This window comes from Poecilia reticulata, chromosome 6 (genome assembly GCF_904066995.2).
Source record: "Poecilia reticulata chromosome 6, P_reticulata-male-v2, whole genome shotgun sequence".
Classification (NCBI taxonomy): Eukaryota; Metazoa; Chordata; class Actinopteri; order Cyprinodontiformes; family Poeciliidae; genus Poecilia; species Poecilia reticulata.
The window spans coordinates 16,756,751-16,771,640 of record NC_088835.1 but is presented as its reverse complement, the minus strand read 5'-3'; the positions used below and the strand labels follow the sequence as shown (position 1 = coordinate 16,771,640).

The following is a 14,890-nucleotide window of genomic DNA, read 5'->3' as shown; positions in this document are numbered from 1 at the left end:
ACACACAAACACACACACATGCTTGCACATACCCACACACACAACTCCTTTTGGTACTTGGCTATCACTGCACATCTGTTGAGACCATTGTTTGCACAGTTACTTTATTCTACTGTTTGCTGGGAGTAAAAGCAAATTTGAAAATTGTATTTATTGATCTTTTGCTGCCGTCTTCTTTGTTCAGCGTGTTACTGTGGCAGGATTAGAGACGGGCAATTATATCACTGATATTGTGATTTGTCTTGATAGTGATGTTGACGTTGTTTTCAACCTCAAAAACTGACTGTATTGCTGGGATAGTTACTTTTGCTATTCAGACTAATTTATTCTATTGTTGGTTTGATAAAAGCATCCCATCAATATCAAATTGTTTCAAATTGGATGCCATGTAGCAGTACAATTACTTTACTTAATGAGTCTGGTTTATAGGTTATTTAAATTTTATTTTCAGAGCAGCATTTGTTTGTGTGGCTCTGAGGGTATTGATTTTTAGCCAAAAATGATTCATTCTTTATTCATTGTCGTTTTTGGAATAAATAATACAAGATACTCTCTATGAGAGAGAAATTCCACAAGTTAGGTTGAAAAGTTTCATTAGACAATCTGCTTAAATGCCCATAAGCTTTATTGTGGACGAAATAAAATAATTTGGGGGTGTTTTTTTTTCTTGTCTAGATCCTGATTTATTTATTTATTTTTCTTTGCCAGTTCTCCTAAGAGGAGTTATGTACATGTGAGAAGGTCTGGTCAGGTCAGAGAGAACAGCATGTCTGATTGTATGGGCTCGACAAATGCCAGCCGCTGACCTCACCTCATGACAACGCGCCGCAGCACGCAACACAGCTCGGGGGCAGCAGGGCGATGGGATGGTCGGAGCGAGGTGAGGTGGTTGAAGGTAATTGGAGGAGAGAGGACAAAGAAAAACAGAAGACACTGGTCAGGGGGAGATGGCTACGGAAAAGAAAAAGGGTCAAATTTTAAAAAAGACTTAAGAAGGAATATTTAACTGTGGTTGAAAAAGATTGTTCAGAAAAACAACTGTAGGATGATTATAAGAAATGTTTATAGAGAATTGATTTATGTTTTTAAATATTCAGATCTTAATTTTCAATCTTTTTTCCAGACTATTGAACGCATCTGAATATAAGCCAACTTTGACCCCCAAAAAATGACTCATACAGGCTGCTCTTGTCGATAAGCCGCAGATGTCCACATTGTCCGTACCTTGAGATTTTCCTTGGTTTTTTTTAATTTATTTTTTTTATTAATTAATAAAATATTTAAAATTTAATTTTGTTTCCTGTTAAAATATTGGCTTCTGAGTCAAAACGTTTGCATCTGTGGATTGGGGGCATTCATACATCCTAAACAAAAAATTAAATGCTTTGTTTACGTTTGTTCATTTGACACCTGGTGCTTTTTCTGTAAGCTAAATGTGACTGTGTAGTGAAGCCAATTTACAATGAGTAAACTGACTTTTTAAAGCAGTTAAATCTCATTGAAATATTTTTTTTTCAAAACAAAGTAAAAATGGAAAAAATATCTCAACTCCACCTGCTTCTCTGGATATCACAGACATGGGACCTGAGCCGGCAGAAGAATTTACTTCAGATAGGTATAGGCTTTGTTTTCCTCCATTGTTATTCAGGGAAATTTGTAACAAATAGCTTATGGCCAGATGTGTAGGCCAGACGGAGTGGTTTGGTACGCCATGCATACCGTATTTGTGTGGGTCAGGAACTTAACATCAGGTGTGCGATGCAACATTTATGTTCCTGTGCGGTGTGTACGGTGTGCACATGTGGCTTGTATTCGTGTGGATCAGGTGCATTGGGCTGGTTTTGTGTTCCACGCACACGATGCACATTGGGGAGATGGTTGTGTTCATGTGGGTCAGGTGCGATGATGTTTTGTTGTGCATGCCCTCTGATAATATCCTGCAGGGCATCCCTGGCCTCACACACACTTCTTCATCCCCTCTTTCGTTGTTGCTCTCCATGTCTTTTTCACCTCGCTCTTGGGCTGCCCACTTCATCAAGCAGCAGCCGTTTAGAGTGTAAATCTAAGCATAAGACTAAAATCTGTGTGGTTAAAAAGGATTATTTTATGTTGACAAGTCAGAGTTTTTTAACAAACCAAACTGTGAATAGTGACTGGTTTGTCTACGATTTGTAGTATTCCCAAGTCTATTCTCGCTGTACATATGGTGTTTTTTACAAATGGAGTTTGCAGTTGGCTGTGGTCAAGAGCCGGTTACAGAGAGCAGCTTGTTTTAACTCTGATGGATTAGAGAGTGACGTCTAAAGCTAGAGTTGGATTAATCTCTAAAGATACCAGACCTGTTTCAGATTACACGCACAGAGAAATATACCTTTTAAACATTGTCTGTTACTACCCAATAGTAAGTCCCGCCCACTCCTCACAACTCTTTGGACTCACTACGGCCCAGTTCTCTGTCTAACAGGTCCGGAAAATCCCCAGAAACTCGGGTCTTACCCTAGCGATAGTTTGTGGAGAATAATCTGTTTAAACTGGGGTCGGAAAGGACTCGTCTAGCTCTGACTACCTTCGATCCAAAAGTTATGACCTTTTACAGTTGAGGAGCAATCCGCTGAGTAGCACTCACAGCGACATAACCCCTACAACCACTCCTGTTAACGGTAGCTCCCTTCCTAAAATAACGGCACTTGTTAACGGCTAGATTAAATTTAGTGACTTAGATTTAAGTCCCAAGGTCATTATTTTAGTTTTGGCTAAAAGCAACCTATAAAACATTCCTACTTTTTCCTCCCAGAATCAAACTTCATAGCTATTTCACAACCATCAAAGAACTTTAAGGTGACTCATTAATTGAATGTCCACAACATCTTTTAGATTTTCTTAAATGCTAATTATTTTATTAGTAAGGCAATTTTGCAAGGGTCAGTACAGCTTAATTCAGTAGCAGAAATAATCAAATAAGTAAAATCAATAATCTAGCCTATCTTTCCCTAATGCTGACACTGAGAACTAAAAAGGGAAACTGAGAGAGAGACGGACAGAGTTTGGCATTTTGAACCCCAGAACTGGCCTGATGATGAAGAAGGTGTTGCAGCAGCAGGAGGTTCCCAGTACAGGAAGAGTACTGACTTAGAGCAGCAGGTCTCGGGCCTCAGGGTGACTTCCTCATGCGCGTAGCGGTCCTCAGCTTCTTGTCTTGCAGCTCTGTAGCTCCCTTCTCCTCGTCTCACGATCTTCCTGGTCCCACGGAAGGAACACACCAGTTCTTCCTCTTTGCCTTTGTTCTTTGCCTTTGTCTTTATCTTCATCTTTGCCTTGTTCTTTGTCTTTGGGGGTCTAAACCCAGCTGTTGAGAGAAGTGCGATTTGAAGCCACATGTTGCGGGGCTAACGGGTTGGTCCCCATGTGCAGAACAGTCTTCGGTTCTGTGGCCCCGACTCTTCTTCAGCTGCAGAGTTCTTTGTCCATCTCCGTCTTGGCTCGAAGCTGCCTGAAGGATCCAACCAACGATTCCTCTGTTGCACCCACCTTATAAAGGGTTTATCCACCTTTTGGTGCGTTTGCATTGGCTGGCTTTGTTGCTGTGCCTGTCTCATTGGCTGACTGCTTGGACAGATGATCTCATCTCCATCACCCTGGAGACCTTATGACCGGATCTCTGTTCTAATGTCCCCAAGTTGCTCAATAGTTCCTCCTACCTCTGTTTCCTGCCCAACCTTTTCTTAGGCAAGTTGAAGTTTAGCAATAAGGCTTTATCTTCTCCGTTCTCCTATCAGTTCCTATTTTTGCCCTGTCCTTCCACCTACCATCTACCTCCTACACAACATCAGTGACCTTTAATTACAGTTACAACATTTTACACCTTTTCAAGTTCAATGTCAAAATCACATTTATAACCTTTTAGTTTATCTGATTCAACATTCATTTATAATGTTATAATAACCATAACTTATTAGTTACTCTTATTATAATCATAATGTGAGTTATTACAGACACTTCTGACAAGAAACCAATAATAATCCATTATTCTAATTATCTGATATCATGTTACAGTTACTTGTTTCACCTTTAAGTACTTCCACAAGTGTAAGAGTAAGTGTAAATATTCTTATAATCAAATCAACATCAACCACTGGTTAAACCAATATTAATTATTGCCATAATTATAAGTCATTATTTTAAGTATTTTACTGTGGGTTTTATCCAATTTCTCAAAATGTTTAGATTTTATTCTTTAAAAACCTTTAATGCTTTAAAATAAGGAATGGTCTGAATTATTTTTAGACTGATGCAAGAAATAAACTTCCGCTTTTCTTCAGGAAACCAGCTTCCTGTTTCATGACTCTCTTTCTGCCTGACTTTGATTTTTTATGATTAAATATAAAAAAGTAGAATTAAAGCAAAGTTTGCAGGACACAATAACAACACACACAACCAGATTCATTTTATTACCGTCTGACTCTACTGTTGGGTCTTGATGTCACCTATGTCATTAATTTTAAGGTAATTTTATTTATTATTACTATTAAACTAAAATCTCCAGCATGGGGAAGTGGGATGAGCTCGACTTTTCTCGACACCCCCTCCGCGAGGTCAGACCTTTCACATGCTGGGAACCCAACATCCTCTTGCAGGTCTGCGTCCTCATCCCCTGGAAAGAGAAGATGGTCGTCTGGGATGTGAAGATCCTCCATCGTCACCAAGGCCACAGCAGTCTGGGATGTGAAGATGCAGATCCTCAGTCGTCACCAAGGCCTCAGCAGCCTGGGATGTGAAGATGCAGATTCTCAGTTGTCACCAAGGGCTCAGCAGTCTGGGATGTGAAGATGCAGATCCTCAGTCATCACCAAGGCCACAGCAGTCTTCAAACTCCACTGCTCTTTGACACCCCCTCCTTGGAGTTTTGATGTCTCTCAGGAAGTGACGAATGTTGAAGAGAACCCAGGTCGCTCTGATCCTTTAATAGTGACAAAAAATCCTCAGCTGAATGAAGCGTTGGTTCTTCAGGATGTGGAAGATTCCTTAGGGACAGGTTGATGGGCAAAAAGCCTCAATAAAAAAAAACAAAACTCTGGGTGTTCAGTAGAGTAAAACAAAAAGCATAAGCAGCATGACGCTTTATCCATAATCATAATCCTTTTCCATCGCTGGGGTCGTTAAAGGGTTACTGGAGTTGTCGGAGGCAACAGGACTCTGTCAGGCAGGACTCTGTGAAGTCCACAGGTTGCTTCCAGGTGTTGGGTGTGATTTCAACACTTTGTTGCAGGATTGATCTTTGTGGTTGTCTATGACGTCACTCCTTCCTCATGACTTCAGTCCCTTTTCCAGTTTAATCCATCCTTTTGTGACAGGAGTTCTTCTTTAGCATAATCCAATTTCTTCAGGGCCCTCCTAGTCCTAAGCCTTGAAGTTGTTCTTTGAATGGCAATCATCCTGTAATAGTAGCCAGTCTAACACAGGATGGCATGATGCTTGATTCTTGCAATGTTCTGGTTCGCTTTAGCTAAGAACTGGCTTGAACACTGACCTCGTGGACCCCTTTCTTCATAAGTAATACTTTTTTACATTGCAGTACTTGCTTCACAAAATTCATTCCATTGAATTTCAACTTGATCACCATGACTACAGGCCGATCTTGATCTTTAATCCAAACTTTCTGTCCTGTTTTCAATGACACTGTAAACTGCAACTTCCCCTTTCCCTCTCTGGGCAAAAAGGAGAAGTGCCTTCGCCTTCCGGCTTTCTGTGACGTGAACGGAGTTCCTCTGCAGGGGAAGACCTGCTCTTTTTCAGCTGTCACTGTTACACCATGTCCATCAGCACCAAGAGGTACTCCTCACCTCTCTTTTCTGTTATCCATGGGGCCTGCTACATCCATGCAGATTGAACCCCGGGTAATGTGCTCTTGATGAACAACCCTTCCAACCGCTGCCCTCGGCGGCCTGCGTTGTATTGTCCACATACCTCACAGCCCCGTAGCACGCGTTGGACTTGTTTCACTGGGATCCAAAGCTCATGCTCATCCAGCTCCTTACGGGTGGGTCGTACGCCTGCATGTCCAAGGGCTTCATGCACGCTCCGCACGACCTCATCCACGTACTCTTCTGGGACCTCCCGTCCTCTGGGAGTATTGTCCCACTTCTCGGCTCCGACAAAGACAATTTTTCTCTGTTGGACATAACAGTCCACTTCGTCATTTCCACGCCAATGAGCTCCCTCATGCGTGTGCTCAGATGCTCGACCTTGAGCTCCAGATGCATTTCACCACTTCCTTGTGAAATTACTTACATCTTCTGGACGTACGACCTTGCGTCGTACTCCTCGGTCTCTTTGTCTCCGAGTCGCCTATCCCCCAAAGCCTCTCAGGGTACCTTAGAGCAGGGATGGGTCTAGGCTAGGTTGGCTACTGGCTTCCCTTCTTGATGCAGCTGTTCATCTTAAGCGGAAGCTTTTCCCTCGCCTGCACGCTGTACAGTTACTGCAAGGGTCGCGGCTGATAAGCCTCATCAGTCGCTCCCAACTCTATTTCCTAAGAGCTGGTCTCCCAAGTGAGCTATTCAGACCCTCTCGTCTGTTTTTACTGACTTGGTCAAAGTAAGGCCCTCCTACTCATTAGGGTCGGGCCCACCCAGGGACGCCATGTCTGTTACTACCCAATAGTAAGTCCCGCCCACTCCTCACAACTCTTTGGACTCACTACGGCCCAGTTCTCTGTCTAACAGGTCCGGAAAATCCCCAGAAACTCGGGTCTTACCCTAGCGATAGTTTGTGGAGAATAATCTGTTTAAACTGGGGTCGGAAAGGACTCGTCTAGCTCTGACTACCTTCGATCCAAAAGTTATGACCTTTTACAGTTGAGGAGCAATCCGCTGAGTAGCACTCACAGCGACATAACCCCTACAACCACTCCTGTTAACGGTAGCTCCCTTCCTAAAATAACGGCACTTGTTAACGGCTAGATTAAATTTAGTGACTTAGATTTAAGTCCCAAGGTCATTATTTTAGTTTTGGCTAAAAGCAACCTATAAAACATTCCTACTTTTTCCTCCCAGAATCAAACTTCATAGCTATTTCACAACCATCAAAGAACTTTAAGGTGACTCATTAATTGAATGTCCACAACATCTTTTAGATTTTCTTAAATGCTAATTATTTTATTAGTAAGGCAATTTTGCAAGGGTCAGTACAGCTTAATTCAGTAGCAGAAATAATCAAATAAGTAAAATCAATAATCTAGCCTATCTTTCCCTAATGCTGACACTGAGAACTAAAAAAGGGAAACTGAGAGAGAGACGGACAGAGTTTGGCATTTTGAACCCCAGAACTGGCCTGATGATGAAGAAGGTGTTGCAGCAGCAGGAGGTTCCCAGTACAGGAAGAGTACTGACTTAGAGCAGCAGGTCTCGGGCCTCAGGGTGACTTCCTCATGCGCGTAGCGGTCCTCAGCTTCTTGTCTTGCAGCTCTGTAGCTCCCTTCTCCTCGTCTCACGATCTTCCTGGTCCCACGGAAGGAACACACCAGTTCTTCCTCTTTGCCTTTGTTCTTTGCCTTTGTCTTTATCTTCATCTTTGCCTTGTTCTTTGTCTTTGGGGTCTAAACCCAGCTGTTGAGAGAAGTGCGATTTGAAGCCACATGTTGCGGGGCTAACGGGTTGGTCCCCATGTGCAGAACAGTCTTCGGTTCTGTGGCCCCGACTCTTCTTCAGCTGCAGAGTTCTTTGTCCATCTCCGTCTTGGCTCGAAGCTGCCTGAAGGATCCAACCAACGATTCCTCTGTTGCACCCACCTTATAAAGGGTTTATCCACCTTTTGGTGCGTTTGCATTGGCTGGCTTTGTTGCTGTGCCTGTCTCATTGGCTGACTGCTTGGACAGATGATCTCATCTCCATCACCCTGGAGACCTTATGACCGGATCTCTGTTCTAATGTCCCCAAGTTGCTCAATAGTTCCTCCTACCTCTGTTTCCTGCCCAACCTTTTCTTAGGCAAGTTGAAGTTTAGCAATAAGGCTTTATCTTCTCCGTTCTCCTATCAGTTCCTATTTTTGCCCTGTCCTTCCACCTACCATCTACCTCCTACACAACATCAGTGACCTTTAATTACAGTTACAACATTTTACACCTTTTCAAGTTCAATGTCAAAATCACATTTATAACCTTTTAGTTTATCTGATTCAACATTCATTTATAATGTTATAATAACCATAACTTATTAGTTACTCTTATTATAATCATAATGTGAGTTATTACAGACACTTCTGACAAGAAACCAATAATAATCCATTATTCTAATTATCTGATATCATGTTACAGTTACTTGTTTCACCTTTAAGTACTTCCACAAGTGTAAGAGTAAGTGTAAATATTCTTATAATCAAATCAACATCAACCACTGGTTAAACCAATATTAATTATTGCCATAATTATAAGTCATTATTTTAAGTATTTTACTGTGGGTTTTATCCAATTTCTCAAAATGTTTAGATTTTATTCTTTAAAAACCTTTAATGCTTTAAAATAAGGAATGGTCTGAATTATTTTTAGACTGATGCAAGAAATAAACTTCCGCTTTTCTTCAGGAAACCAGCTTCCTGTTTCATGACTCTCTTTCTGCCTGACTTTGATTTTTTATGATTAAATATAAAAAAGTAGAATTAAAGCAAAGTTTGCAGGACACAATAACAACACACACAACCAGATTCATTTTATTACCGTCTGACTCTACTGTTGGGTCTTGATGTCACCTATGTCATTAATTTTAAGGTAATTTTATTTATTATTACTATTAAACTAAAATCTCCAGCATGGGGAAGTGGGATGAGCTCGACTTTTCTCGACAACATGGACACAGTTTACCCACTTCTGCACAAAGTGTGCATGTCTTTTTAATTCCACACTTTCCATCCTGTGTCTTCACATTTCTTTTTTCCACTTTCTTTCAGTTTAAGTGTTTTTTTTAATATTCCTGCCCTCTTCTCATTGCCCGTAGCATTGCAGTTGACTTCTATAAATTGTTCTTTTTAAGTCATTTTACTCTGAACAAGATAACTAAATTAATTTATCAAATGTTTTATTAAAATTCTTACATGTATAAACATCAGTTTTGGGACACGTTGATTTGTTGAAATGTGGCACGTTTGCCACATTTCATGCAGAAATGTGACTTTTTAAACCTGCTGCAGTCCAAATGGTTGGCCTGGTGTTTTAGTTTACCGTTTAAGTGACATTTTTAGATTTGATCTTTAAGTGCTCTGGGCTGAACAGTTCCTCCTTTCTTTAGCAGTTGATGTTCTACAGCAATAATTTAATTGCATTCACAGCCCAGATCCTGTCTGCAACTGTGAGGAGGCATCTGGTAGTAACATTAGGTGAAAGCAGGACATTACCTGTGCTTTGAGGTGTGAACCTCAGGTGATAGAGTACAGCTTCTTCATATCTTGAGGGGGCCAGGATATTTCCTTCTCTCTGCCTGTACAGCACAGAGCATTTTGTACAGCAGCCTAATAAATTCAGTTAGACGTTGTCTACACCCAAACTAATTCTGTGTTTGGGGAAAGAGATGTTTTTCCCCACTACTTAAACACGTACTTTAAAAAAAAAAAAAAAAAAAATCATATATTACTATTCAGGCTGTACGGCCAGTAAAAAAAAACAAAGAAACCCGAAAAGTGTAGGTATGCAAGGCTTATGTTTAACAACAGAAATAAATATCAACACTAATCTGCCAGCCACATTTTACGTGCAAGTGCAGTCCGGGACATGATTCAGTCTCTCTTCTTCAGAGATCTCTCATAGCCTTGGTCTGGTCTGCCCTTGGGGACAGATAAGAAAAAAGGCAATAAAAGGCCGATTGAATTTAACGGTGTGACACCACACCGTTAACCTCAGAGTGCCCCGACGCCGCGCTGCGTTCCAAAGCATGACAGCTCGAGAGGCTGATGGTTGTAAACCTTCTGACACCATTGCTGTCACTACATTTAAGTCTGACTTGTAAAAACCAATGCTGCTTGTGTGGAAAAAAATTTTTTTACAGGGACTGGCGAATGCATTTAATTAAAATGCTGCTTAGCATGACCGTGTAGAGAATTTTGCTTGAAGATTGGCCCTTACACATAGTGACATAATTTCTGTTGATTTTGACGTTTAGGTGATTTATATTTTATACTATATGACAAAAAAAAAATGTAACACTCTTTGATATACAACTAATTCTCTCAAAGATGTGTTTTTCCTGTTTTTTATGCACCTTTGTTTTTCACTTTACCTTCCAGTAATATTCCTGCATACTGTGCTCTTGAACAAGGACCTTCTTGTAGCCATTTACTGGACAACAGTGAAGTCAGTAGGCCTTTACTATGTACTCAGAAGCTATGAATTACTCAGAAGCCTCACTTTGCTAAAGCAGGGCAACACTTGTAGTGAAATTCTGATGTTTCACTATGTGAAAAAAAGATCCATGATCCATAAGAGGACATTCAGGAAGTGAAGGAATCTTCATTGAAAACTTAACACAAAGTTGCTTTTCCTCCTGGATTATGAGACCTCTACTCCACTTTCTACCAAAAAACCCCCAAAAAACTTTGAAACTGCTTTTTTTTGGATCAGTGTGTATTTCTTTGTCACCTGTCATAGCATGTTAAAAAGTTTAACTGTAAAACGTAGTCTCTGTGTGTACTGTATATGCACACATACTCAGACGTGTGGCTGCTAATGAAACATCTGTCTCTCAAGTTCAACAGCTGATTCCCTCCGTTCCACGAGTCTGAGACTGCCACAACAAAACTTTTAAAAAGTTTTCTGTTCATCCAGATAAAACTTTATCCCTATGATCACTAGGACAGAGACGGAGGGCTGGCGGAAGGATGGGGGGCTGTTGAAGTAAGTGTGTCAGACTGCGCCTAGGCAAGGTGGCAAAAAACACGAAGGGAAACTCTTACATTAAAAAATAAATAAATAAATAAGAGGACGGCATCAACATCTGTGTGGGAACTTCAAACAACCTTTGAAAGGGAAAATGTGATTCCGTTCGGGATTCTCTAGCCTGGTAAACAATTTTTTTCCCTCACAGTTAGTGTGTGTGAGCGCATGTTTGTGTTTGTTGGGAAGGCGGATGCTTTGTAGAGAATGAAGGACTGTCAGAGCTAAGATCCAGCTGGGTGACAAGAACATATTGAGAGGAGATGAGGGCTCCAGCTGCTTACAGCAACGTCTAATGATTGGCATGGATGTAATAAAGAGTAAACCCACTCTAGGCATAGCCCATATACTTTTGTTTTAATCGCGGTGTTGTCTGCAGTGATTCAGTGGAATCTGCTTGGTCATACATTAGAGGAAAAAAAAAAGTCACTTGAACATTGCTTATTCTGTATATTCCTCAGTATTTCCACATGCTGGTTTTCTTTTCTCTGACACTTTCCTGCTTGCATTTTAAGAATGAAACAACAGCACTTTATATCATTTATTTACTACTTTTACTCACCAGCCCAGGTGATCCACAGTCAGATGGTAAATTATTATTTAACTAAAGTAACTACTCAGCCTTAAGTTATGTTTCAGTATTATAAATAAATAGTATAAATTGCACCTCCTGCATTCTTTGGACAGCTACGTCCGTTTATGCCTTAAATAGAGGCAACTTGGGCTTGATGGGAAGATTAGTCATCTTGTAATCTGAAAGTTGTTGTTTTAGATTCCAACTTCCCACCAGGCAGAAAACCTCTATTCTGATAAAAGAAAAAAAATGAATAGAATTGATGGAGATTATTGTTTTCAGACCAATTTAAGTAACTATTGTTTTCCTTTATGCTTAAATCTTTACATTACATAAACATAGGTGCACATAAATTTCAGAACAATAAACCTCCAATCAACTGTTTCTTACCATTGATTGGAGGTCGTGGACTTGAAAAGATTTGCTTATTTACTGACCCAACAAAGTCCCCTAGCAACATCAAACTGTGTGCTTTCAGATGGCAAGCTGGTTGCTCTTTGTCTGCATCCACTGCAAGCTCAGAGATTCAACAGCAATGCCCCACTGTTATTTATTCAGCCATTACTCACAAAACAGCAAGCGCCAGGCACGAAAAACAGACTGATTTAAGCAAAGTAGAGCAAAAGGCTTCCGTCTTCTGTCTCGCAAACCTGAAATAGCATGGTATAATTGGAACAGTAACACGCTGTGTCAGTAATAAAAAGGAGAACTTTCAGTACGTTTTTAAATAATTACTTTTTCTAAATGTGTTAAACATGTGCTTGATGCTTTAACAAGTTTGTGTAATGACAAGGTGCTGTTCAGCAAACTGTCATCAGCTTCCAAGCAGGGCATCCAATGAGCCCGCTATGATATTTGGATTTCTTTTATAGACGGAAGGGAAAAAACACAGTTAAACTGTAAAGTCACTTGTGTCATTTGTTCTAAGTATATGTACATCTCATTAGTGTTTTTCTTTCTTGTTCTTCCCTCCGTGTCGTTGAGGGTGGTGGCGGCCGTTTGTACTTCTCAACGTGTGTACAGGTGCTTGTGCTCTGAAGTGAGCTGATCTTATGTGAAATCCCTGACATTACAAGAGCAGAGAGGTGTTGGCTTTCCCGCGACAGTGTTGTCCTTTAAGCAACAGGAGCACCATAGCATGTAACTATCACCTCTGTCTCATGTGTCCTCCCTGTTCAACAATTTTCTTTATCCAAGGTCCATTTGATTTCTTTCGTCTGTGTCCTTGCCTCCTTTTTCCTTGTCTACTTTCCTTGTTGCAGCCTTCTACATCATCCAGCAGCAAGGATGCCATATTCTCTTGAAGATTCCTGACTCTTTGAATCAGATATTTTCTGAATAATCTGTTATCTAAATATTACCTACTTCCTAACTGTGTTAGAAGTCCTGCTTTAATTTTTTGGTCATCCATGCCACTAGAGTGAGATTTCTGCTCTCTCTGACTGTTTTTATTGGTGATATTTCTGTGCACATCTGCAGTAAAACTGTGTCTGGACAAGATTGCAGTGCCTGCAAAAAGAGAGAAGCTCAGAGGAAGGAAGACAGACTGGTTGTGAAGTTGACAGAGAGGGATCCAAATAAGAGAAAAGAGAAGGTAAAATTGAGAAGCAACAAATAGGAAAATATACAAGACTCAAATATAGAATGCTCCTCGCAGATTTGAAAAGAATCAGAATAAAATAAGAGGGGAAAAATTGTGGAGAATCCCAAGAGGCACTATGCATGTGATAAGGAGCCCCCATCTGGCTGGAGTAGGTATTAATACCATCACCCGATCTCACCCCATCTACTGCTCTTTTCCTGTCTGGTCTTTGTCTGGTTGATTAAGACTGAACGTGTAGATGGTATGCCCTGTAGGTCAGCTATAGTCTCACATGTCCATATGACCCATGCTGGTTTGTAGATATTTGAAAGACAGTTTTTATTGCACCTGCAGATGCTGCTGTTTTTTTATGACTATGTACACCCTTTTCTTCGTAATCCGTTTGTGTTCCATCTTTTTTCCTCAATCTCCTATTGCCCCTGTCTGCACTGGAATACTGCACCGACTCATTGTTATCAGTCTATTTGCGTTATCAGCTCTGGGCAGTTTTTTTGTTTTTTTTTTGTCTGCATGTGTGGGTTTGACCTGAGCTCCACACATGCAGAGTTAAAATTTTAGGCTCCAGCGTCTGTATCCCTTACTGTATCCCTGCAAAGGCCATGGATTAACACAGGATGTGAAGCAGCAGGACTGATGTCATCTTAGCATGTATGTAAACTTCAGGGCACGCTCTCAAGTAAACATGAGTGACCTTCTTACACATAAATGCTTTCTCCCCAAATACTTCTTCTCGGAGGTGCACTGCACTTCAGTGTCTCTACTACTACTCCTCTTTACCATAGCAACCGTCTCTCTGATCCATCAAGACGTATCAACTTGAACTCAAACATCCCAGACCACTCTTGCATGCCTCACAAATTTTGACTTCTCGTAAACAAAATTATTTCATATTACAGTCAAAAATGTGAATGGATTTTATTGTGGTTTTATGTAATCAACCAGCACAACGTTATTAAAGTGGGAGGAAGTAGAGAGATGAATGATTTCTAGTTGCATCCAGTGCCTCTAGTTGCCATAAGAAGTCAGAAATACAGTCAACATGTTGTATGTATTCAATCTCTGTATGCATACAGCTGTTCTATGGAGACCTCAGATGTCTTTCATTATTGTTTGTTTGTTATCATTATTCACAGGCTGCTTGCCTAAAGTGAGCTGAGAAAGTGTAGAATTAATTAGAAAAACAGCCAAGTGGACTATGGTAACTCTGGAGGAGCTGTAAGAATTCAAAGCTCAGGTGGAATAAAAGCTCAGGAGAAAAGCTCAGGTCTGTTGACGGGACAGCTGTTAGTCTTATTTTGTATCTAATCTTTCTGTGAAAGTGGCAAATCACAGCAGACAAAAGTCCAATTTAGAATTTGCCACAAGTCATGCAGGGGAACATAGTAAAAATCTAGAAGAAATTTGATCAAATGTGATTATAACTGACATTTGTTGGGGTTTTGGTGAGTAAACGTGGTAAGGACAGGCCCTAAAAGATGTGCTAGTTTGTATTGGTTGTCACATAAAATGCCAGAAAAAAAAAAAAAAAAAAACATTTTAAAGTCAGACAGTTCAAGGGGTATGAATATTTTTGGTTGGTTCAGTGGTACCTTAATTTATCCAATAAGGTGGAAGCTTCAAGCAGACAACATTTTGTCCTTGATGGATGAAAATATTGCGAGTGTATTGAGTCATATCCATTTCTGTCTGTGTAACTGTCGTTGGGTATTTGATGTCGATGGTCTCTCATAGATGTCTACCTTGAAGTTTAATGTGTCACAACAATATGTCATAGAAACTATGAGAGGATTGTCATTTC

The 14,890-nt window shown here is 40.5% G+C and overlaps 1 protein-coding gene and 1 long non-coding RNA gene across 5 annotated transcripts in view; one reads left to right on the top strand and one right to left on the bottom strand.

Moving 5' to 3' along the window:
- The window catches only part of brsk2a (BR serine/threonine kinase 2a), a 189,050-nt gene that overhangs the window by 77,517 nt on the left and 96,643 nt on the right, over window positions 1-14,890 (top strand). The window lies entirely within an intron of this gene.
- Window positions 3,831-8,839, bottom strand: LOC145551975 (uncharacterized). The gene is made up of 2 exons (XR_014087877.1): window positions 4,848-8,839; window positions 3,831-4,813 (listed from the first exon to the last, which is right to left on the bottom strand). It is a non-coding gene; the product is annotated as an uncharacterized LOC145551975 (long non-coding RNA).